The 24,876-nt window shown below is 51.2% G+C and overlaps 12 non-coding genes and 1 pseudogene across 12 annotated transcripts; 5 read left to right on the forward strand and 8 right to left on the reverse strand.

The window, feature by feature from the left end:
- Window positions 1-5,153: 5,153 nt before the first annotated feature.
- On the forward strand, window positions 5,154-5,272 carry LOC138230989 (5S ribosomal RNA). The gene has a single exon (XR_011186574.1). It is a non-coding gene; the product is annotated as a 5S ribosomal RNA (ribosomal RNA).
- A 636-nt stretch (window positions 5,273-5,908) lies between these two features.
- LOC138230802 (U1 spliceosomal RNA) lies at window positions 5,909-6,072 on the reverse strand. The gene has a single exon (XR_011186406.1). It is a non-coding gene; the product is annotated as a U1 spliceosomal RNA (small nuclear RNA).
- A 1,807-nt stretch (window positions 6,073-7,879) lies between these two features.
- LOC138231000 (5S ribosomal RNA) lies at window positions 7,880-7,998 on the forward strand. The gene has a single exon (XR_011186585.1). It is a non-coding gene; the product is annotated as a 5S ribosomal RNA (ribosomal RNA).
- A 636-nt stretch (window positions 7,999-8,634) lies between these two features.
- LOC138230792 (U1 spliceosomal RNA) lies at window positions 8,635-8,798 on the reverse strand. The gene has a single exon (XR_011186396.1). It is a non-coding gene; the product is annotated as a U1 spliceosomal RNA (small nuclear RNA).
- Window positions 8,799-10,605: 1,807 nt separating this feature from the next.
- Window positions 10,606-10,724, forward strand: LOC138230985 (5S ribosomal RNA). The gene has a single exon (XR_011186570.1). It is a non-coding gene; the product is annotated as a 5S ribosomal RNA (ribosomal RNA).
- A 636-nt stretch (window positions 10,725-11,360) lies between these two features.
- Window positions 11,361-11,530, reverse strand: LOC138230820 (U1 spliceosomal RNA). Its single transcript, XR_011186419.1, has one exon. It is a non-coding gene; the product is annotated as a U1 spliceosomal RNA (small nuclear RNA).
- A 5,243-nt stretch (window positions 11,531-16,773) lies between these two features.
- LOC138230943 (U5 spliceosomal RNA) lies at window positions 16,774-16,890 on the forward strand. Its single transcript, XR_011186531.1, has one exon. It is a non-coding gene; the product is annotated as a U5 spliceosomal RNA (small nuclear RNA).
- Window positions 16,891-17,120: 230 nt separating this feature from the next.
- On the forward strand, window positions 17,121-17,262 carry LOC138230864 (U4 spliceosomal RNA). The gene has a single exon (XR_011186458.1). It is a non-coding gene; the product is annotated as a U4 spliceosomal RNA (small nuclear RNA).
- A 757-nt stretch (window positions 17,263-18,019) lies between these two features.
- On the reverse strand, window positions 18,020-18,136 carry LOC138230976 (U5 spliceosomal RNA). Its single transcript, XR_011186564.1, has one exon. It is a non-coding gene; the product is annotated as a U5 spliceosomal RNA (small nuclear RNA).
- A 393-nt stretch (window positions 18,137-18,529) lies between these two features.
- On the reverse strand, window positions 18,530-18,640 carry LOC138230979 (U5 spliceosomal RNA; annotated as a pseudogene).
- A 391-nt stretch (window positions 18,641-19,031) lies between these two features.
- On the reverse strand, window positions 19,032-19,148 carry LOC138230965 (U5 spliceosomal RNA). The gene has a single exon (XR_011186553.1). It is a non-coding gene; the product is annotated as a U5 spliceosomal RNA (small nuclear RNA).
- Window positions 19,149-19,539: 391 nt separating this feature from the next.
- On the reverse strand, window positions 19,540-19,656 carry LOC138230906 (U5 spliceosomal RNA). Its single transcript, XR_011186494.1, has one exon. It is a non-coding gene; the product is annotated as a U5 spliceosomal RNA (small nuclear RNA).
- Window positions 19,657-20,047: 391 nt separating this feature from the next.
- Window positions 20,048-20,164, reverse strand: LOC138230956 (U5 spliceosomal RNA). Its single transcript, XR_011186544.1, has one exon. It is a non-coding gene; the product is annotated as a U5 spliceosomal RNA (small nuclear RNA).
- Window positions 20,165-24,876: the final 4,712 nt, after the last annotated feature.

Below are 24,876 nucleotides of genomic sequence, written 5' to 3' on the forward strand. Positions count from 1 at the left end.
GCCGGTTTAGGCGGTCAAAGGCCTTTTCTAGGTCTACACCTAAAATGCACAGAGGGAGGGAGCGATCCTCAGAGTACAGACAGACATCCCTCAACAAGGCCAGGTTGTCGCTCATCAGGCGTCCTGCTATCCCACAAGTCTGTTCTTTCCCTACCAGTGAGGCCACTACATTTTGTAGGCGCAGGAAAAGGGCTTTGGACAGGATCTTAGTGTCCACGCCTAACAGGCTGAGGGGTCTCCAGTTCTTTATGTCATTTTTTGCTCCTTTCTTAAACAAGAGAGAGATAGTGCCTTCTCTTAAGGAGTCAGGCAGCAATTCTGTCTTGTAGCTTTCCTCGAATAGGAGCAGTAGCGGATCCTGAAGCAGATCCCAAAAGGTGCAATAAAATTCTTTAGGGAGCCCGTCAGCACCCGGAGTTTTTCCCTTCTGTAAGCTCTCCATAGCCTGTCTCAGCTCTTCTACTGTCAAATCCCTCTCAAGTACTTCCCTATCTTCTTCACTCAAAATGTTTTCTAGCTTTGAGGTAAAAAAATGAATATCTTCATCCTTTACCTCTGTAGAGCTGTACAGTCTTGAGTAGAAGGCCTCGGTGCAGGAGAGGATAGCACTCGGCTCTGTTCTCTCTCGTCCCTCCTCATCAACTACACTTTCCATGACAGTCTTGGAGCCTACCACTTTCCTGAAAAAGAAGCGAGTACACTTCTCATTTTCTTCCAAGAACTGCACTCTGCTTCTTAACAGCACTCCTCGACTACTTTCTTCGGCTATGCTCCGGATGTCCTTTTTTAAAAGGGCGATATCCTCGAGCACATCGAAGCCACTGTGCAGCATCGTGTAGAGACGCTGCAGCTGCCTCTGTTTCCTGGCTAGCACTCCTCTCCGTCTGGCAGCAGCCTTCCTTCCCTCAGCCATGAAAAAGGCCTTTGTCCTCACCTTCACCTCCTCCCACCACTCTCCTACTGACCCGTACAGACACTGCAAGGACAGCCACTGTGATAGTTTCTCCTTGTAGCGGGATACTACCCCCTCGTTCTCTAGCAGTTTTGTGTTGAGTTTCCAGAGGCCTGGGCCAAAGACAGTCCCGCCCTGGAGTTCCACTCTACACCCTAAAGCCTGATGATCTGAGAAGAAGACAGGCTGAAGAGTGACCCCAACAACTTTCACTCTCTCTGAGGCAAAGCAATAGTCAATTCTGGAGCTGCTATTCCTCCCTGACCATGTATATCCTGCTGTTGTGGGATATATACATCTATATGTGTCTGAGAGTTTAAAGTCTTGAACTAAGTTTTGCAGGGCCAGTGAGCTGGAATCCAATTTTATCGGCGAGCTAGACTGCCTGTCTGTGTGCTCTAAGATACAATTAAAATCCCCTCCCACTATCACGTCTGTGCTGCATAACAATAGGGGGGAGAGTGCCTTGAGTAGCTCCACCCTTCCTCCTACGTCAGTAGGGCAATACACATTGATTAGCCGCAGGTTAACGGTCCCCCATTCCACATCCACACACAGCAACCTGCCATCTATGACCCTCTGAATACTTTTCAATTTGAATGCCCATCCTTTGAAAAGAATGGCCACGCCAGAGGCTCTGTTGTTATTGTCCCCTGACCAAACAGAAGGCCCTTTATCCCACCTATCTTCAAAACTTTTATACCTCTCTTGATAGGCTAAAGCACACTCCTGCAACATCAACACATCTCCCTCTCTCTGCTGGAGGTAATCAAAGACAGACTGGCATTTAACTCTGTCATTGATACCTCTTGTGTTAAGAGAAATTATGTTAAGAGCCATATTACATAAGAAAGTGGAACCAGTCTTTACAAAACACATTTCTCTTCGGTCTCACCTGTTACCTTTTTCTTTTTCTTTTTCTTCTTACCAATTTCCTGCCAGCCATCCTCTGAATGAGCCTTCATCAGGGTGGCAGCAGTAAAAGCGTTCACAGAGTCCATTTCAAGGAAGGGGGTAGAGGGAGGGGTGGAGAGGTTCCAGCTGTCCCCATCGCCATGCTCTCCTTCCTCCTCGCTCGGGGAGAAAACAGAGTCATTTTTTCTTTTCCTCAAGTCCAGCTCCTGGGAGCACTGAGGGGAAAGGGGTGCAGCCGATGCACCAGTCTCCTCTTCCCCCTCACCCACCAGCTGCTGCAGATCCTCCGTGATGGACTGGATGGAGGAGAGGAGGGCATCTGTAGCACTTGCAGAGTCTGAGAAAAGCAGCTCCGCTGAATCCTGGGTATCCTCGCTGGACCCGCTCCACCGGGGGGCCCCACACTGGCCCTCGTTCTGAGGAGCAGGAGTGGGGGAGGGGTCCTCGCTGTTCTCGGGGGTTTTCAAACCCTCGTGCTTGTCTGGTGCAGTCTGCGGTTGTGGGGGCGTAGTGGATTTCTCTTCCACCAGCCCCGGAGCCACAGCAGGACTGATCCTGGCTGGAGGCTGAGAGTCTTTGTCCAACAAGGGTTCTTTGTTTGACTTGTTGTTTGCTTTGGATTTTCGGGCCGGTTTGGCTGAAACAAGCACTGCCTCATCCTTTCTCATTTTGAGTTTATTGGCGTAGGCGTGAGGGCAGTTCTTAAAAACGTGTCCTTCCGAGCCACATAAATTGCACTTTGGCAGCATTGAACAGTCAGAGGCTAAATGTCCCTGTTTGCCACAGGTCTTGCAGCATTTCACAGTGCAGGACGATGCCAGGTGTCCCACAGCACCACAGCGCCGACACACCTTTGGTTGTCCCACATAAAACACATAGCCATTGCAGGCGCCCAGCCGGATTGTAGAGGGCAGGTGCCTTAAGCCTCCATTTACGCTGTCCGGTAGCAAGCGAACCTCGAATTTCCTTGCTCCTGTTTTTATACCATCAACATCTCTAACCTCAGTTCCATGGTGGACGGTGCAGTACTGGTTAAGCCAGGTGTGAATGTCCTCCGTCTTTGCCAGTTCCGAGAACATAACAACATGCACCGTTTTCCTCTCTCTCTGTGTCAGAGGCTGCAAGTTGATCTTCTCAAGTGCAGGAACTTTCCCTCTTTTTGCCTCAAACACATCCACGCATTGTTCAAACAGAGGATAGGTAGCAAATACAACCTCAAATGCTTTCTGACCTGGGAGAGCGAAGATGAAATCCAAGTGCCGAGGTTCAAAGCCAAGTTCCTTCTGTAACACTTTTCTGCTGAACTGCATACGATCCATGAAGAGGTCATCCAAGAGCTCAAAACGTACAGCATTCTTACGGGATCCAAAGGTTGCCATTTCAAAAACCGCAAATCGAACACTGCTTCCAACAAAAGAAAAACAATCCAACTACTCCACCTACAGGCTGATCAAGGTATCTCCCCTGCCAGGTAAGTATGAGTTAAACAGGCCCCTGCAAGCGGCCCGCACCCACAGCACAAATCGCGCAGCCTAGGCCACCTCCTCGCCCCGCACGCCACCGCCTCCTGCTGGGCCCACTCTTTCACACACTCACACGCCACACTAACACTCAAAAGTGTGGGCAAAACGAGAAAACGAGCGCGCCGTTTCCTACACATCTGCAGTCGCCGTTGCGCATTCGCAGCATGTCCCGGGATGCAATTCGGCCTCATTTGCATAACTCCAGACCGGCAGATCGCCACGCAAGCTCGCGACGTGCGCCTGCCACACACCGAACAAACCTTTTCAGCAATTTCCAAAAAACGGGCCTGCTCGCCTGCCCACAAGGCTCCGTCTCTTACCTGCTCTCCAGAGCCTGCTGCCTTCTGTGCTTTTCTCTCGGCACCGCTGCAGCGCACACAACTCCTGCAGCGGGAGGGGGGGAGAAAGTTCCCGCGCTCCGCCGCAGGGAAGGCTCGCTCCGTGCGCACACGTCCTTTCGATGCCAGTCCAACAAGTGCTCCGCATTAGCTGCGTCGGGACTCCGGCGTGTCGCACCTCACCTCACCTCGCACTGCCCCCTCCTTGAATGTCTGCCGCTGGGCATGCCCCGCTCTCCTCCGCCTTATCTTATCGCGTGTGAGCACCGACAATGGCCACAATGCCGGGGAATGGCACCTGTAAAGTGTTAATTGGGGCACAGGAACAGCCCGTCTCGTCTCGGGGGGGCCGGCTTCAGAGACAATACAGCAAACACAGCGGGGCGGGGGAAGAAGACGACACCACACATGCGGGTACATTCAGCTCCGGCGGGAACGAGACATTTGTCGGTCTTTTCAAGTGACGAGAGCCGAGCAATCCTTCACTTGTATCGTTTCTCCCCGGTGACTAGATCTGGCCCTGCGACTCTCGACTGGGCTCACCCCCGGGGCAGCCCAGCAGGTGTGAGCCTGGCCGGCACCCGGATGGGAGATTCCACCCCGGAAAAGCTCCGGTTGCTGCTGCTCCTGCAAGAGGTGTGACTGGGACCAGTAGGGAGCGCTCACCCTGCGGGCTGTGTGGCTCTCTTACGCCCCAGCCTCCTGATGGCGACACTCTGCTGCACAAACAGGCGCCGTCCTTCGGGGGAGGCATCAAACCGAGGTCCCGACCCTCCTTGGCCATTAGGAAACCCCAGGGCGTCTCTCAAAAAGAGACGCCGGGGGTGTCCCTCTGGTGTTAGTGCTCCCCTTTACCCATCAGTCGGGGTCTCCTCCTAATCCCCGTCTCACCTGTAACAATCAATGACGAGGCCCCCCTGTCCGTGAGATTTAGTACTCGCGCAAGAGACCGGGGGCAGAGCGCGAACGCGGTCCCCCGCCCCCCACAAAGTGCGCGCTCCGGGTTCCCTCTCGGGGCCCTGCAACACAGCGGAAGGGCAGCGAGAAGGAGCCTCTTGCTCTGATGCCGCAAGGCCACAAGAGGGCGGAGGCGCCGCGCGCCCGGCCGACGTGTTGGACCGGTGCGCTTTACGTGCTGAAATAAACACACGAAAGCCCCGAAATGTTTCCAGAGTGCTGTGCACTGGAGGTTTTTGTCTGGTGAAGACTTGCCTGGTGCTCCTCCGTGCAGATTGTTTGTCCTCCTCCAGTGCGGGACGAGTCAACACAAGGGAGCGCATTCGCCAACATCCAGGCACGCAATGCGATTTGGAAAGCAGCTCCTTTCCAAAGAGTTGCACACGAACGATCCTTCAGTCCCGCTCGGGGGGCACGGAACCCCCGCCACACACAGCTTCAAGTAGCGAGTCAGGCGCTGGGGCTTTCGCTTTCAGCCACACCACCCTGAACACGCCCGATCTCGTCTGATCTCGGAAGCTAAGCAGCGTCGGGCCTGGTTAGTACTTGGATGGGAGACTGCCTGGGAATACCAGGTGCTGTAAGCTTTTGCTCTCCCGGCCAGCAGGGGTCGCCGTTGGTGCCGTAGGCTTTGGGAGGAAAACCTGCAGGATGGAAAGGTGATCTATAGCCTCATCTCTAGAGATGTTTTGTTGCTGTGGCATGTGTGTGACCCATATTCCAAAAAAAAAACCCGTCTGTAAAACGAATATCGAAGCTGCCTCTAAATCTGCAAATGAAGATGAGTCGATAAACCACTCGTTTTTCGTATAACTAGACATATATTCATTTGTTACCGATTTCATTCATTGAGCACGGATACAGTAGAGGTACAGCCATTCACTGTTTGACATGTCTGCACTGGTACAGAACCGAGCAATCAGAAAACGGGTGAAACTGTCTTTAGATTCAGCATACAGTACCGAGGCCCCCCATGACCAAATAAAGGCTAACCTCGATAATCAGCCTAAAGAACGCAGACTACAGCAAAATGACTGACTTTGAAAAGGGAATGAACGTCCGGAAGGAGTAGTGGAACTAGCTTGAGATGCTTCTCCGGACCCCTAACTAAAAGCCAGCGAGAACCAGCAGCGGCGTCCACTCCTGTCGAACCGGGATCCTTCCGCAGCCACGCAGCTCGTGGTGTCCTAAGCCTCCCGTATCTGATTTTGGACCAAGCACATCAGGGGAGAGCGCGAACGCAGTCCCCCACTTCTAGAAATTATGCAGTCGAGATTCCCACATTTGGGGAATTCGCAGGGGTCAACACAGCCGGAGTGCAATGGCCGAGCCTCGCCCTGGGTGAACCTCCTTCTTGATCAAGGTATCTCCCCTGCCAGGTAAGTATGAGTTAAACAGGCCCCTGCAAGCGGCCCGCACCCACAGCACAAATCGCGCAGCCTAGGCCACCTCCTCGCCCCGCACGCCACCGCCTCCTGCTGGGCCCACTCTTTCACACACTCACACGCCACACTAACACTCAAAAGTGTGGGCAAAACGAGAAAACGAGCGCGCCGTTTCCTACACATCTGCAGTCGCCGTTGCGCATTCGCAGCATGTCCCGGGATGCAATTCGGCCTCATTTGCATAACTCCAGACCGGCAGATCGCCACGCAAGCTCGCGACGTGCGCCTGCCACACACCGAACAAACCTTTTCAGCAATTTCCAAAAAACGGGCCTGCTCGCCTGCCCACAAGGCTCCGTCTCTTACCTGCTCTCCAGAGCCTGCTGCCTTCTGTGCTTTTCTCTCGGCACCGCTGCAGCGCACACAACTCCTGCAGCGGGAGGGGGGGAGAAAGTTCCCGCGCTCCGCCGCAGGGAAGGCTCGCTCCGTGCGCACACGTCCTTTCGATGCCAGTCCAACAAGTGCTCCGCATTAGCTGCGTCGGGGCTCCGGCGTGTCGCACCTCACCTCACCTCGCACTGCCCCCTCCTTGAATGTCTGCCGCTGGGCATGCCCCGCTCTCCTCCGCCTTATCTTATCGCGTGTGAGCACCGACAATGGCCACAATGCCGGGGAATGGCACCTGTAAAGTGTTAATTGGGGCACAGGAACAGCCCGTCTCGTCTCGGGGGGGCCGGCTTCAGAGACAATACAGCAAACACAGCGATGCGGGGGAAGAAGACGACACCACACATGCGGGTACATTCAGCTCCGGCGGGAACGAGACATTTGTCGGTCTTTTCAAGTGCCGAGAGCCGAGCAATCCTTCACTTGTATCGTTTCTCCCCGGTGACTAGATCTGGCCCTGCGACTCTCGACTGGGCTCACCCCCGGGGCAGCCCAGCAGGTGTGAGCCTGGCCGGCACCCGGATGGGAGATTCCACCCCGGAAAAGCTCCGGTTGCTGCTGCTCCTGCAAGAGGTGTGACTGGGACCAGTAGGGAGCGCTCACCCTGCGGGCTGTGTGGCTCTCTTACGCTCCAGCCTCCTGATGGCGACACTCTGCTGCACATACAGGCGCCGTCCTTCGGGGGAGGCGTCAAACCGAGGTCCCGACCCTCCTTGGCCATTAGGAAACCCCAGGGCGTCTCTCAAAAAGAGACGCCGTGGGTGTCCCTCTGGTGTTAGTGCTCCCCTTTACCCATCAGTCGGGGTCTCCTCCTAATCCCCGTCTCACCTGTAACAATCAATGACGAGGCCCCCCTGTCCGTGAGATTTAGTACTCGCGCAAGAGACCGGGGGCAGAGCGCGAACGCGGTCCCCCGCCCCCCACAAAGTGCGCGCTCCGGGTTCCCTCTCGGGGCCCTGCAACACAGCGGAAGGGCAGCGAGAAGGAGCCTCTTGCTCTGATGCCGCAAGGCCACAAGAGGGCGGAGGCGCCGCGCGCCCGGCCGACGTGTTGGACCGGTGCGCTTTACGTGCTGAAATAAACACACGAAAGCCCCGAAATGTTTCCAGAGTGCTGTGCACTGGAGGTTTTTGTCTGGTGAAGACTTGCCTGGTGCTCCTCCGTGCAGATTGTTTGTCCTCCTCCAGTGCGGGACGAGCCAACACAAGGGAGCGCATTCGCCAACATCCAGGCACGCAATGCGATTTGGAAAGCAGCTCCTTTCCAAAGAGTTGCACACGAACGATCCTTCAGTCCCGCTCGGGGGGCACGGAACCCCCGCCACACACAGCTTCAAGTAGCGAGTCAGGCGCCGGGGCTTTTGCTTTCAGCCACACCACCCTGAACACGCCCGATCTCGTCTGATCTCGGAAGCTAAGCAGCGTCGGGCCTGGTTAGTACTTGGATGGGAGACTGCCTAGGAATACCAGGTGCTGTAAGCTTTTGCTCTCCCGGCCAGCAGGGGTCGCCGTTGGTGCCGTAGGCTTTGGGAGGAAAACCTGCAGGATGGAAAGGTGATCTATAGCCTCATCTCTAGAGATGTTTTGTTGCTGTGGCATGTGTGTGACCCATATTCCAAAAAAAAAACCCGTCTGTAAAACGAATATCGAAGCTGCCTCTAAATCTGCAAATGAAGATGAGTCGATAAACCACTCGTTTTTCGTATAACTAGACATATATTCATTTGTTACCGATTTCATTCATTGAGCACGGATACAATAGAGGTACAGCCATTCACTGTTTGACATGTCTGCACTGGTACAGAACCGAGCAATCAGAAAACGGGTGAAACTGTCTTTAGACTCAGCATACAGTACCGAGGCCCCCCATGACCAAATAAAGGCTAACCTCGATAATCAGCCTAAAGAACGCAGACTACAGCAAAACGACTGACTTTGAAAAGGGAATGAACGTCCGGAAGGAGTAGTGGAACTAGCTTGAGATGCTTCTCCGGACCCCTAACTAAAAGCCAGCGAGAACCAGCAGCGGCGTCCACTCCTGTCGAACCGGGATCCTTCCGCAGCCACGCAGCTCGTGGTGTCCTAACCTTCCTGTATCTGATTTTGGACCAAGCACATCAGGGGAGAGCGCGAACGCAGTCCCCCACTACCAGAAATTATGCAGTCGAGATTCCCACATTTGGGGAATTCGCAGGGGTCAGCACAGCCGGAGTGCAATGGCCGAGCCTCGCCCTGGGTGAACCTCCTTCTTGATCAAGGTATCTCCCCTGCCAGGTAAGTATGAGTTAAACAGGCCCCTGCAAGCGGCCCGCACCCACAGCACAAATCGCGCAGCCTAGGCCACCTCCTCGCCCCGCACGCCACCGCCTCCTGCTGGGCCCACTCTTTCACACACTCACACGCCACACTAACACTCAAAAGTGTGGGCAAAAAGAGAAAACGAGCGCGCCGTTTCCTACACATCTGCAGTCGCCGTTGCGCATTCGCAGCATGTCCCGGGATGCAATTCGGCCTCATTTGCATAACTCCAGACCGGCAGATCGCCACGCAAGCTCGCGACGTGCGCCTGCCACACACCGAACAAACCTTTTCAGCAATTTCCAAAAAACGGGCCTGCTCGCCTGCCCACAAGGCTCCGTCTCTTACCTGTTCTCCAGAGCCTGCTGCCTTCTGTGCTTTTCTCTCGGCACCGCTGCAGTGCACACAACTCCTGCAGCGGGAGGGGGGGAGAAAGTTCCCGCGCTCCGCCGCAGGGAAGGCTCGCTCCGTGCGCACGCGTCCTTTCGATGCCAGTCCAACAAGTGCTCCGCATTAGCTGCGTCGGGGCTCCGGCGTGTCGCACCTCACCTCACCTCGCACTGCCCCCTCCTTGAATGTCTGCCGCTGGGCATGCCCCGCTCTCCTCCGCCTTATCTTATCGCATGTGAGCACCGACAATGGCCACAATGCCGGGGAATGGCACCTGTAAAGTGTTAATTGGGGCACAGGAACAGCCCGTCTCGTCTCGGGGGGGGCGGCTTCAGAGACAATACAGCAAACACAGCGGGGCGGGGGAAGAAGACGACACCACACATGCGGGTACATTCAGCTCCGGCGGGAACGAGACATTTGTCGGTCTTTTCAAGTGCCGAGAGCCGAGCAATCCTTCACTTGTATCGTTTCTCCCCGGTGACTAGATCTGGCCCTGCGACTCTCGACTGGGCTCACCCCCGGGGCAGCCCAGCAGGTGTGAGCCTGGCCGGCACCCGGATGGGAGATTCCACCCCGGAAAAGCTCCGGTTGCTGCTGCTCCTGCAAGAGGTGTGACTGGGACCAGTAGGGAGCGCTCACCCTGCGGGCTGTGTGGCTCTCTTACGCCCCAGCCTCCTGATGGCGACACTCTGCTGCACAAACAGGCGCCGTCCTTCGGGGGAGGCGTCAAACCGAGGTCCCGACCCTCCTTGGCCATTAGGAAACCCCAGGGCGTCTCTCAAAAAGAGACGCCGGGGGTGTCCCTCTGGTGTTAGTGCTCCCCTTTACCCATCAGTCGGGGTCTCCTCCTAATCCCCGTCTCACCTGTAACAATCAATGACGAGGCCCCCCTGTCCGTGAGATTTAGTACTCGCGCAAGAGACCGGGGGCAGAGCGCGAACGCGGTCCCCCGCCCCCCACAAAGTGCGCGCTCCGGGTTCCCTCTCGGGGCCCTGCAACACAGCGGAAGGGCAGCGAGATGGAGCCTCTTGCTCTGACGCCGCAAGGCCACAAGAGGGCGGAGGCGCCGCGCGCCCGGCCGACGTGTTGGACCGGTGCGCTTTACGTGCTGAAATAAACACGCGAAAGCCCCGAAATGTTTCCAGAGTGCTGTGCACTGGAGGTTTTTGTCTGGTGAAGACTTGCCTGTTGCTCCTCCGTGCAGATTGTTTGTCCTCCTCCAGTGCGGGACGAGCCAACACAAGGGAGCGCATTCGCCAACATCCAGGCATGCAATGCGATTTGGAAAGCAGCTCCTTTCCAAAGAGTTGCACACGAACGATCCTTCAGTCCCGCTCGGGGGGCACGGAACCCCCGCCACACACAGCTTCAAGTAGCGAGTCAGGCGCCGGGGCTTTCGCTTATGGCCACACCACCCTGAACACACCCGATCTCGTCTGATCTCGGAAGCTAAGCAGTGTCGGGCCTGGTTAGTACTTGGATGGGAGACTGCCTGGGAATACCAGGTGCTGTAAGCTTTTGCTCTCCCGGCCAGCAGGGGTCACCGTTGGTGCCGTAGGCTTTGGGAGGAAAACCTGCAGGATGGAAAGGTGATCTATAGCCTCATCTCTAGAGATGTTTTGTTGCTGTGGCATGTGTGTGACCCATATTCCAAAAAAAAAACCCGTCTGTAAAACGAATATCGAAGCTGCCTCTAAATCTGCAAATGAAGATGAGTCGATAAACCACTCGTTTTTCGTATAACTAGACATATATTCATTTGTTACCGATTTCATTCATTGAGCACGGATACAATAGAGGTACAGCCATTCACTGTTTGACATGTCTGCACTGGTACAGAACCGAGCAATCAGAAAACGGGTGAAACTGTCTTTAGACTCAGCATACAGTACCGAGGCCCCCCATGACCAAATAAAGGCTAACCTCGATAATCAGCCTAAAGAACGCAGACTATAGCAAAACGACTGACTTTGAAAAGGGAATGAACGTCCGGAAGGAGTAGTGGAACTAGCTTGAGATGCTTCTCCGGACCCCTAACTAAAAGCCAGCGAGAACCAGCAGCGGCGTCGACTCCTTTCGAACCGGGATCCTTCCGCAGCCACGCAGCTCGTGGTGTCCTAACCCTCCCGTATCTGATTTTGGACCAAGCACATCAGGGGAGAGCGCGAACGCAGTCCCCCACTACCAGAAATTATGCAGTCGAGATTCCCACATTTGGGGAATTCGCAGGGGTCAGCACAGCCGGAGTGCAATGGCCGAGCCTCGCCCTGGGTGAACCGATTTCGATTTTTAAGAACTTTATTTTCTTTTCACAAAAAAATACAGGACATCACAAATCAGAAAGCTTTACATTCATATACATACTTAAAACAGTATATATGATCACATCTCATTACATTTTGACATGGTAACAGTTACATAGCAACAATTTTCTTTTTTTCTGGTGCAAATCACATTCTTTACTTAAACTTGATAATGTTTTTCACAGTTTCTTGAGATATTGACCTATGCTCTCTATTTCCCACAGATTTTCTGCTTCCTCCCTCCCTTCTCTCCACAGATCTCTGAGGTAATAGTTCTCTCGGGTGATGAACAGGGCCAGGCTACCTGCTGCCTTGACTGGGATCTCGATGCCTTTGAACAGCCCCATGTTCCTCACTCTCCACAGGGCAACTTTCCCACTGTTCACCACGGCCCAGATCCTGTCAAACACGTCAGGAGGAAGTTTGACAGGAGAGATGCCGTATATGACAAAAGCAGCGGTCAGGGTAAATTGGGGCGAGAGAGCCAGCAACCAATCTTCAAACTGTGCCCAGAAGGCCTTAGCAAAAAAGCAGGACCACAGGAGATGGGATACAGTCTCCTCCTCGCCGCAGCCCACCCTAACGCAGCGAGGGCTGGGGGTGAGGCCCCTACGGTACAAGAAAGTTCGTACCGGTAAGCACTGGTGGACGACACTCCAGGCTAAATCTCTGTGAATGTTGCACAGAAACTTAGAGGATGTGTGTTTCCACACCTTCCTTGTTTGGGCTGATGTTAAAATGCCCACATGGGTCTGCCTATTGTTCTGGGGTGCAACGAAATCTTCCAGTTTTTGGACGCTGACATCTCGGAGGGGAATATGGCCAATTGGGTGAGATCTTAGAAAACTTTTAACTGTCCCATAAATTGCAGGGCATGTGTCAGAGAGTGGGACGTCCAGCTTGGGTCTGACACCCCACACTCTGAACACCTCCCTACCTACCCAGAGCCTGGAAAAATAAGTCCAGGTACGCGCTGCAGGTGCTGTTGCAAAGCCTCTCAGCACAGAGGCCAGGAAAATGCACAGCAGCTTCGTAGCAATATCTGGGACAGACTTCCCCCCTGAGGGTAGCGGCCTGTACATTATTTCCCTTCTGAGTCTTTCCTGCTTCCCACCCCATAGAAATTGAAACATAAATCTCCTCATCACCGCCGCAACACGGTGTGGGATTGGGAAGGTAGAAGCCAGAAAATTCAAGACAGGCAAGAGCTCGGCTTTGATGACCAGCACCTTCCCTGTCATGGTGAGGTCTCGGTCCTTCCATTGCATCAGTTTTTTGTTTAAGATTGGCAATTTGTTCTGCCAATTTACTGTTCCCATCTCTTCTCCAAAATACACCCCCAGGACCTTAATTCTCTTCTCTTGCAGCCTGAGATCATGTCCTTCTTTTGGCTCCCTCCAGTTCTGATAAAAAATCTCACTCTTAGATTTGTTAATTTTTGCGGAGGAAGCCAAAGAGAAACGATCACAGCACTGCAGAGCTCTGCTAATTGAGGCATTGTCAGAGAGGAGCAGGGTGACGTCATCCATGTATAGAGATGTCTTTACCTCTCCTCCCCCACTTCCAGGCACTGGTATCCCATTAATGGCCTGATCCTGGCGCAAGGCACAGGCTAAGGGCTCCATAGCCAAAACGCATAACAAGGGGGATAATGGGCAGCCCTGCCTCACCCCTGAACAGACTTCAAAGGGGCGTGATCTATTGCCATTAACCATGACTCTGCTGTTGCTACCTGTGTACAGCAGGTTAATCCACTTTCTCATGATGGGGCCAAACTTCATGTGCTCAAGTCCCGATGTTAAGTACTGCCGGTTTAGGCGGTCAAAGGCCTTTTCTAGGTCTACACCTAAAATGCAAAGAGGGAGGGAGCGATCCTCAGAGTACAGACAGACATCCCTCAACAAGGCCAGGTTGTCGCTCATCAGGCGTCCTGCTATCCCACAAGTCTGTTCTTTCCCTACCAGTGAGGCCACTACATTTTGTAGGTGCAGGAAAAGGGCTTTGGACAGGATCTTAGTGTCCACGCCTAACAGGCTGAGGGGTCTCCAGTTCTTTATGTCATTTTTTGCTCCTTTCTTAAACAAGAGAGAGATAGTGCCTTCTCTTAAGGAGTCAGGCAGCAATTCTGTCTTATAGCTTTCCTCGAATAGGACCAGTAGCGGATCCTGAAGCAGATCCCAAAAGGTGCAATAAAATTCTTTAGGGAGCCCGTCAGCACCTGGAGTTTTCCCCTTCTGTAAGCTCTCCATAGCCTGTCTCAGCTCTTCTACTGTCAAATCCCTCTCAAGTACTTCCCTATCTTCTTCACTCAAAACGTTTTCTAGCTTTGAGGTAAAAAAATGAATTTCTTCATCCTTTACCTCTGTAGAGCTGTACAGTCTTGAGTAGAAGGCCTTGGTGCAGGAGAGGATAGCACTCGGCTCTGTTCTCTCTCGTCCCTCCTCATCAACTACACTTTCCATGACAGACTTGGAGCCTACCACTTTCCTGAAAAAGAAGCGAGTACACTTCTCATTTTCTTCCAAGAACTGCACTCTGCCTCTTAACAGCACTCCTCGACTACTTTCTTCGGCTATGCTCCGGATGTCCTCGAGCACATCGAAGCCACTGTGCAGCATCGTGTAGAGACGCTGCAGCTGCCTCTGTTTCCTGGCTAGCACTCCTCTCCGTCTGGCAGCAGCCTTCCTTCCCTCAGCCATGAAAAAGGTCTTTGTCCTCATCTTCACCTCCTCCCACCACTCTCCTACTGACCCGTACAGACACTGCAAGGACAGCCACTGTGATAGTTTCTCCTTGTAGCGGGATACTACCCCCTCGTTCTCTAGCAGCTTTGTGTTGAGTTTCCAGAGGCCTGGGCCAAAGACAGTCCCGCCCTGGAGTTCCACTCTACACCCTAAAGCCTGATGATCTGAGAAGAAGACAGGCTGAAGAGTGACCCCAACAACTTTCACTCTCTCTGAGACAAAGCAATAGTCAATTCTGGAGCTGCTATTCCTCCCTGACCATGCATATCCTGCTGTTGTGGGATATATACATCTATATGTGTCTGAGAGTTTAAAGTCTTGAACTAAGTTTTGCAGGGCCAGTGAGCTGGAATCCAATTTTATCGGAGAGCTAGACTGCCTGTCTCTGTGCTCTAAGATACAATTAAAATCCCCTCCCACTATCACGTCTGTGCTACTTAACAATAGGGGAGAGAGTGCCTTGAGTAGCTCCACCCTTCCTCCCACGTCAGTAGGACAATACACATTGATTAGCCGCAGGTTAACGGTCCCCCATTCCACATCCACACACAGCAACCTGCCATCTATGACCCTCTGAATACTTTTCAATTTGAAAGCCCATCCTTTGAAAAGAATGGCCACGCCAGAGGCTCTGTTGTTATTGTCCCCTGACCAAACAGAAGGCCCTTTATCCCACCTATCTTCAAAGCTTTTATACCTCTCTTGATAGGCTAAAGCACACTCCTGCAACATCAACACATCTCCCTCTCTCTGCTGGAGGTAATCAAAGACACACTGACATTTAACTCCGTCATTGATACCTCTGGTGTTAAGAGAAATTATGTTTAGAGCCATATTACATAAGAAAGTGGAACCAGTCTTTACAAAACACATTTCTCTTCGGTCTCACCTGTTACCTTCTTCTTTTTCTTTTTCTTCTTACCAATTTCCTGCCAGCCATCCTCTGAATGAGCCTTCATCAGGGTGGCAGCAGTAAAAGCATTCACGGAGTCCATTTCAAGGAAGGGGGTAGAGGGAGGGGTGGAGGGGTTCCAGCTGTCCCCATCGCCATTCTCTCCTTCCTCCTCGCCCGGGGAGAAAACAGAGTCATTTTTCCTTTTCCTCAAGTCCAGCTCCTGGGAGCACTGAGGGGAAAGGGGTGCAGCCGATGCACCAGTCTCCTCTTCCCCCTCACCCACCAGCTGTTGCAGATCCTCCGTGATGGACTGGATGGAGGAGAGGAGGGCATCTGTAGCACTTGCAGAGTCTGAGAAAAGCAGCTCCGCTGAATCCTGGGTATCGTCGCTGGACCCGCTCCACCGGGGGGCCCCACACTGGCCCTCGTTCTGAGGAGCAGGAGTGGGGGAGGGGTCCTCGCTGTTCTCGGGGGTTTTCAATCCCTCGTGCTTGTCTGGTGCAGTCTGCGGTTGTGGGAGCGTAGTGGATTTCTCTTCCACCGGCCCCGGAGCCACAGCAGGACTGATCCTGGCTGGAGGCTGAGACTCTTTGTCCAACAAGGGTTCTTTGTTTGACTTGTTGTTTGCTTTGGCTTTTCGGGCCGGTTTGGCTGAAACAAGCACTGCCTCATCCTTTCTCATTTTGAGTTTATTGGCGTAGGCGTGAGGGCAGTTCTTAAAAACGTGTCCTTCCGAGCCACATAAATTGCACTTTGGCAGCATTGAACAGTCAGAGGCTAAATGTCCCTGTTTGCCACAGGTCTTGCAGCATTTCACAGTGCAGGAAGATGCCAGGTGTCCCACAGCACCACAGCGCCGACACACCTTTGGTTGTCCCACATAAAAAACATAGCCATTGCAGGCGCCCAGCCGGATTGTAGAGGGCAGGTGCCTTAAGCCTCCATTTACATTGTCCGGTAGTAAGCGAACCTCGAATTTCCTTGCTCCTGTTTTTATACCGTCAACATCTCTAACCTCAGTTCCATGGTGGACGGTGCAGTACTGGTTAAGCCAGGTGTGAATGTCCTCCGTCTTTGCCAGTTCCGAGAACATAACAACATGCACCGTTTTCCTCTCTCTCTGTGTCAGAGGCTGCAAGTTGATCTTCTCAAGTGCAGGAACTTTCCCTCTTTTTGCCTCAAACACATCCACGCATTGTTCAAACAGAGGATAGGTACCAAATACAACCTCAAATGCTTTCTGACCTGGGAGAGCAAAGATGAAATCCAAGTGCCGAGGTTCAAAGCCAAGTTCCTTCTGTAACACTTTTCTGCTGAACTGCATACGATCCATGAACAGGTCATCCAAAAGCTCAAAACGTACAGCATTCTTGCGGGATCCAAAGGTTGCCATCTCAAACTGCAAAACAAACACTGCTTCCACAAAACAAGAAAACAATCCAACTACTCCAACTACAGGCTGATCAAGGTATCTCCCCTGCCAGGTAAGCCGAGAGCCGCAGGCGATGAGCCCGGAGCTGAACGGGCCCCACTGGCTCGTTTGTAAGGCCAGGTGCATTGCCAACCACGACCGGCAGGGCAGAGGCCTTGAAGGCAGCCTGGGCTCCTGCAGCTGTCCAGCCACGCACTCTGGTTTCTCTTCATCTCGTACAAATCTTTTGCCTTTTACTAAAGATTTCCATGAAGAGGAGCATGAATGAGTTCCATACAATTTTTGTGCTTTCCTGCCTTCGGGTGGGGCGCAGCTGGGCTGGTCAAAGAGAGAAAACAAAACCGCTCACAATCACTCTTATTACTGCGACTGTGGCCGTCTGCTCTGCGAGTCCTCGGTCTCCGCCTGTCTGATTGGTGCTCTTTTCTTTGGGGGGCGGGAAGTGTCCGGCCGCAAATATGAAGCGTTACAGCAACGACATGCCATGAGACGATTGATAACGATTTCCATAGGATCCACGCGGTTGCCTGGCAACCGTCAGCTTTGCGCAGTGGCAGTATCGTAGCCTGTGAGGTTTAGCCGATGCGCGATTATTGCTAGTTGAAAACTTTTCCCAATACCCCGCTTCCGCCGGTTTGCAATACAATCGGCGAAAGCAATTCTTGACAGTCTCGTCAGAGACTGAGCAAGGTGTTTAAAGACAGATTTTGTCATGGTAACATCATGGTAGAAAGAAACAAGCTTGTTACGTCTCAACAGAAACACTCTTTAGCTCTTTCAGCGTTATGCAGAGAACAGCGTCTGTCGAGATCACTTTTGAGTCAGCGCGAAACGCCGTGTGCTGTCAGTTTGATTTCATATTGCTCGTAGCGGCGCCCGGCTTTTGTCTGTCAAACGTTAGGTTGCCCTTCTTCATGCTGCATCGTCGGCATGAGTGGAGCTTTTTAAACGTCTGTATTTACTGCGCCTCATAAGAAATCGTTTGTCCCCGTTCAAAACAGATTGTGCGATGTCCTGCAGCGTTCGCAAAGCAAACCTTTGACAGTTTGAAAGAGGAATTTATTCTGCTTCCTGTGCGTGCAGTAGTTACAAAGTTGAACGTCTTTATACGATCTGCCGCAGATCTTACAAACGAGCCAGTGGGGCCCGTTCAGCTCCGGCCTCATCGCCTGCGGCTCACGGCTTGCGAGCGTGCCCAATCCGTGCGATAACTCGGAAAACACCCGGCCACACTGTGCCGGAAACGACGCACTCTGGGAAGCCGCTATGCAAAGCGAGGTCCCAAGATCCCCTGCGGCCGGACACTTGCCGCCCACCAAAGAAAAGAGCGCCAATCAGACGGCCGGAGACCAAGGACTCGCGGAGCAGACGGCCACAATCACCATTACAAGAGCGATTGCGAACGTGCTTGTTTTCTCTCTTTGACCAACCCAGCTGCGCCCCACCCGAAGGCAGAGAAGCACAAAAATTGCATGGAACTCATTCATGCGCCTCTCCACGGAAATCTTTAGTAAAAGGCGAAAGATTCGCATGAGATGAAGAGAAACCAGAGTGCGCGGCTGCACAGCTGCAGGAGCCCAGGCCGCCTTCAAAGCCTCTGCGCTGCCGGTCATGGTTGGCAATGCACCTGGCCTTACAAACTAGCCAGTGGGGCCCGTTCAGCTCCGGGCTCATCGCCTGCGGCTCTCAGCTTGCGGCCGTGCCCAATCCGTGCGATAAGTCGGAAAACACCCAGCCACACTGTGCCGGAAACGACGCACTCTGGGAAGCCGCTATGAAAAGCGAGGTCCCAAGATCCCCTGCGGCCGGACACTTCCCGCCCCCCAAAGAAAAGAGCGCCAATCAGACGGCCGGAGACCGAGGACTCGCGGAGCAGACGGCCACAATCACCATTACAAGAGCGATTGCGAACGTGCTTGTTTTCTCTCTTTGACCAGCCCAGCTGCCCGCCACCCGAAAGCAGGGAAGCACAAAAACTGCAGGGAACTCATTCGTACTCCTCTCCATGGAAATTTTTAGTAAATAAAGATTTGTACGAGATGAAGAGAAACCAGAGTGCGTGGCTGCACAGCTGCAGGAGCCCAGGCCGCCTTCAAGGCCTCTGCCCTGCCGGTCGTGGTTGGCAATACACCTGGCCTTACAAACGAGCCAGTGGGGCCCGTTCAGCTCCGGGCTCATCGCCTGCGGCTCACGGCTTGCGAGCGTGCCCAATCCGTGCGATAACTCGGAAAACACCCGGCCACACTGTGCCGGAAACGACGCACTCTGGGAAGCCGCTATGCAAAGCGAGGTCCCAAGATCCCCTGCGGCCGGACACTTCCCGCCCCCCAAAGAAAAGAGCGCCAATCAGACGGCCGGAGACCGAGGACTCGCGGAGCAGACGGCCACAATCGCCATAACAAGACCGATTGCGAGCGTTTTTGTTTTCTCTCTTTGACCAGCCCAGCTGCGCCCCACCCGAAAGCAGAGAAGCACAAATATTGCATGGAACTCATTCATGCTTCTCTCCGCGGGAATCTTTAGTAAAAGGCGAAAGATTTGTACGAAATGAAGAGAAACCAGAGTGCGTGGCTGCACAGCTGCAGGAGCCCAGTCCGCCTTCAAAGCCTCTGCGCTGCCGGTCGTGGTTTGCAATGCACCTGGCCTTACAAACGAGCCAGTGGGGCCCGTTCAGCTCCGGGCTCATCGCCTGCGGCTCATGGCTTGCGAGCGTGCCCAATCCGTGCGATAACTCGGAAAACACCCGGCCACACTGTGCCGGAAACGACGCACTCTGGGAAGCCGCTATGCAAAGCGAGGTCCCAAGATCCCCTGCGGCCGGACACTTCCCACCCCCCAAAGAAAAGAGCGCCAATCAGACGGCCGGAGACCGAGGACTCGCGGAGCAGACTGCCACAATCGCCATAACAAGACCGATTGCGAGCGTTATTGTTTTCTCTCTTTGACCAGCCAGGCTGCGCCCCACCCGAAGGCAGGGAAGCACAAAAATTGCATGGAACTCATTCATGCTCCTCTCCACGGAAATCTTTAGTAAAAGGCAAAAGATTTGTACGAGATGAAGAGAAACCAGAGTGCGTGGCTGCACAGCTGCAGGAGCCCAGGCCGCCTTCAAAGCCTCTGCGCTGCCGGTCATGGTTGGCAATACACCTGGCCTTACAAACGAGCCAGTGGGGCCCGTTCAGCTCCGGGCTCATCGCCTGCGGCTCTCAGCTTGCGGCCGTGCCCAATCCGTGCGATAAGTCGGAAAACACCCAGCCACACTGTGCCGGAAACGACGCACTCTGGGAAGCCGCTATGCAAAGCGAGGTCCCAAGATCCCCTGCGGCCGGACACTTCCCGCCCCCCAAAGAAAAGAGCGCCAATCAGACAGCCGGAGACCGAGGACTCGCGGAGCAGACGGCCACAATTGCCATAACAAGAGTGATTGCGAACGTTTTTGTTTTCTGTCTTTGACCAGCCAGGCTGCGCCCCACCCGAAGGCAGGGAAGCACAAAAATTGCATGAAACTTATTCATGCTCCTCTCCACGGAAATCTTTAATAAAAGGCGAAAGATTTGTACGAGATGAAGAGAAACCAGAGTGCGTGGCTGCACAGCTGCAGGAGCCCAGACCGCCTTCAAAGCCTCTGCGCTGCCGGTCGTGGTTGGCAATGCACCTGGCCTTACAAACTAGCCAGTGGGGCCCGTTCAGCCCCGGGCTCATCGCCTGCGGCTCTCGGCTTGTGGGCGTGCCCAATCCGTGCGATAACTCGGAAAACACCCGGCCACACTGTGTCGGAAACAACGCACTGTAAGGCACCTTGAAGCGTGCACCCCCAACATTCTTCTTTGCACATCTGTGAAAGGTAAACTCTTGAGCAAACTCTGAACCAGCTCTAAGGAAACTAATCCGATTAGACGTTACTTTGACTCATCCTTTAAGGGACCCTTGATAATTGGAGAAATCAATGATTTCGAATGAATTCTGTATGCGTCAAAAGACAGCTATACACAGAAAACATGCAGGACACTGCTCATGATGTTTCCCGAGCCGAAACACAGTGCGTTTTTCCAAGCCATCTGACAAAGCCCGCCCACTGAAAACTGCAGCAGATCGTGTAAAGACGTTCAACTTTGTAACTACTGCACGCACAGGAAGCAGAATAAATTCCTCTTTTCAAACTGTCAAAGGTTTGCTTTGCGAACGCTGCAGGACATCGCAAAATCTCTTTTGAACGGGGACAAACGATTTCTTATGGGGCGCAGTAAGTACAGACGTTAAAAAAGCTCCACTCATGCCGACGATGCAGCATGAAGAAGCGCAACCTAACGTTTGACAGACAAAAGCCGGGACGCCGAGCAATATGAAATCAAACTGACAGCACACGGCGTTTCGCGCTGACTCAAAAGTGATCTCGACAGACGCTGTTCTCTGCATAACACTAAAAGAGCTAAAGAGCGTTTCTGTTGAGACGTAACCCAGTGGGCAAAAGACGTATAATATACGTCTATTAAACGCATACCTTAGACGTCTAAATGTGGTCTGCAATTCGTCTAGAATGAAATTCTAATATACGTCTATTGTTATACGTCAATTATACGTCTATGATTAGATGTTCATTATACGTAAATGGTTGGAGTTCTATTATACGGATAAATTTAGAGGACTATTATACATATATGGTAGGAGTTCCGGATAACTTTAGAGGACTATTCTACGTATATGGTTGGAGGTCTATTATACGGATAACTTTAGAGGTCTATTATACGTATATGGGTAGAGGTCTATTATACGGATAACTTTAGAGGTCTATTATATGTATATGGTTAGAGGTCTATTATACGGATAACTTTAGAGGTCTATTATACGTATATGGGTAGAGGTCTATTATACATCAAAGTTAGGTTTTACAGGTGTAGAAACTAGTAAATCAACCCAATGATTTGGTTTAGAAATTTATTCTGAAAATACACATTCACACCTGAAAAATATGTATTTCAAATTATACATTGTATACAATCAATCAACAATCAACATATGGGCAATAATCATAAAAAACACAACTAGTCTTAAACTTCAGCTACAAATTCTGGTAATATGGCAATATACAGTATAGTAACGGCAAACACAAACTAATTACATTAACACACTAACTCAAAACCACATTTTGATTCAAATATACATTTTAAAATGTACAACTTCTATATTTCCAAGAAAAAAAATATTACAATGGAAGTTAAGACGATTTTTGTCCACTATTTGCAAACCCTGTGTAATTGTCCTAACAGTTAGAACCAAAAACCTAGTATTTTCAGTGTCCAGATCTCCTGGCCCCCTGCCTTGCATATGCATTCTTCAAGTAACACATTGCGTGCTCCTTTATTTCTTTTTCTGCTGATTTAGGGCGGGACTTCAGCACCGCAGCTAGGAGAAAATTATATAATATTACTTCCCAAATTAATGATGATTAATATCTTCTTTAGTATAATCTAAAAAATGAACGGTTTACTAAGCTCAAAGCTGAAATAAATGTATAAAATTTGGCTTGCATCATAGAAGTTGAGCAATAAAGTCTGTCCTAATTAAAGAGTACCCAAAGTTTGAAAGTACAACATAGAATAAGAATAGAGAAACGGCAAAACGATTTAGTGTCATCTTCCCCATTCACACCATTCCCCATTTCGAATGAATTCTGTATGCGTTAAAAGACAGCTATACACAGAAAACATGCAGGACACTGCTCACGATGTTTGCCGAGCCGAAACACAGTGCGTTTTTCCAAGCCATTTGACAACGCCCGCCCACTGAAAACTGCAGCAGATCGTGTAAAGACGTTCAACTTTGTAACTACTGCACGCACAGGAAGCAGAATAAATTCCTCTTTTCAAACTGTCAAAGGTTTGCTTTGCGAACGCTGCAGGACATCGCACAACCTCTTTTGAACGGGGACAAACGATTTCTTATGGGGCGCAGTAAGTACAGACGTTTAAAAAGCTCCACTATTTTTATGTGCCATTTTTTGCTTATTCACTTACTATTTTAATCAAAATAATATTAAGAAAGATCTGTATGTATTCAGATAGTATTATTATTGTTCATACTTACTCGTCAAAAGAGGATTGCTGAGATATTTGCGGATATACTTCTACGTTTGAAAAACGTGTCCAAAATGGTGACCAACGAATACTAGCAATGCATTGTGGTATATAACCGGAAAATATGCTGGGTTCGATATTTTCTCAACGTATGCGTTTATTAATGTTGTCGATATTATGGTTGAAATTTAACATTGATAATACATCGCGGCTATGTGCCCCCTGCTATGAGCTGATGTGCAATTTTAACGCATGCAGTTAGTAAGGATCGGTCACTGTTGTATGGTATTATATACAGTATAATGACATTATGGAATAGGATGGGGACAGGCCTGGCATCACGGGGGGAGGGAGGAATGTCGCCCCTTCAGTTTTGGGCAAAAAGATGTACCTAACTTACCTAGGAGTATACGGCACTCTGCACAGTGTACGAAGTAATTTTCGCAGTAATTAATTTATTATATTTACTATATTTATTATACACGTGTAAATTAATTACTGCGAAAATAATTTACTTCGTACACTGTGCAGAGTGCCGTATACTCCTAGTTGCGGCACACACGATACATACAGTAAAAAGCCTCAGGCACTGTGTTAGATGTGTTTTCGACGTTATATATGCGTTTATTAATGTCGTCGATTTTACGGTTGCAATTCGACTTTGATTATACGTCGAGGCGACGTATATATACGTATAGCCGTATTTTCGCCGTGAATATACGTATATTCGACGAATCAGTGCCCACTGGGTAAACTCTTCAGCAAACTCTGAACCAGCTCTAAGGAAACTAATCCGATTAGACGTTACTTTGACTCATCTTTTTACGCTAGGGTTAGGGTTAGCATTCCCACGCTACTTAGACACTTTGTTTACGCTCAGTGCTTGATTTTGGGAACTTCAGGACGAGTGGGAATTTTCTCCTATCTGTCAATTCTGTTTTGTTTTGGAGACTCTTGGCTGCCTATGTTGTACAGTGCAGCGTGAAGGAAACATTTTCCAAAACTGTCAGCTCAAAAGTTGTAAGAAAACCTCTCCAGCTGCTTTAACTCTCTTCATTTTTGTCATTTAATGTGACACTCGATGTATAACTGGAGCCTCACATATGCAAATGGTGAGGCTCCAGTTCGACACCCAGTTCAATACCACTTTACAGTAAATGACAAAAGCATGGCAGACTGTGCCGGACCGGCAGATTACTTCCGCTTATTTTTACCACATTAAACAATGGAAATCCAACCACTTGCATTTGTGACACTTGATTTTGGCTGCACCTAAGACACTCTTAAATCTTCAAACACATTTCTCTTCTCCCGCAACACTCTTGTCTGTCGGCGCTATGTGGCAGCGTTGCATGACAACCCATCTCACCACGGAAAGGAACCTAACAGCTTTGGTAAGAGAGGAGAAAAGGACCTGGCCCGTACGCGGCTCAAACCCGCAACCTTGGCGTTACTAGCACCACCATCTAACCAACTGAGCTAACCGACCTCACAACAGTGGTCCTCTCTGTGCTGCAAAAAATCAAGCTCAGGGAATTTCTTTTGTCCTTTGAATAGAAAGCCGTGTAATTCAGTGTACGGGCTTTCTCGTGCAGTTCATAGTTCTTGTAACCCAAATCCTACACTGGCCTGAAGTGCCCCCCCATTTCACAGCATTTTTCAGCTGATTTAAAATGTACCTAAAGGAGAAGCATTATTGAAGACCATCAATTACCAAGAGCTTTTGTCAAAGGTTTTGGTGGTCATTTTTAATGACCACAGAGCACTATGACCTCGGTTTTACATCTCATCCAAAAGACAGCGCCCTTTTTCCAACACAGCTTCTCCGTCACTATATTGGGACATTGGGACCCGTACAGACCTCAGAGTGAGCGCCCATTAACACCACTTCCAGCTGGAAGCTTTGTTTTTCCCTGTAGCTCACCCTCATCCTGGTACTGACCTGGCTCACACCTGCTTAGCTTCAGTGGGTTTTCAGTTGCGAGTTGCAAAAGTTGGGATACAAGTGTAGCGGCAATGCTTGTTAATAAGACAGAATTAAGCGTTGGTATGCTGTCCTAAATGAAGCCCCATCTCACCCCCCATCTCTGTGGTGCAGCCACAGAGAAAGTATTCATGCAGACTGATTTAAGTTGTTTTCTTTTGATAGGGAACAGCTCCCAGACAGGGATGCACTTAGCTAAGCCTGGCTATCATGATCAATGGTCATCCATTGGCGCCT

The sequence above is a fragment of the Lepisosteus oculatus genome, unplaced genomic scaffold (genome assembly GCF_040954835.1).
Source record: "Lepisosteus oculatus isolate fLepOcu1 unplaced genomic scaffold, fLepOcu1.hap2 HAP2_SCAFFOLD_52, whole genome shotgun sequence".
Taxonomy (NCBI): Eukaryota; Metazoa; Chordata; class Actinopteri; order Semionotiformes; family Lepisosteidae; genus Lepisosteus; species Lepisosteus oculatus.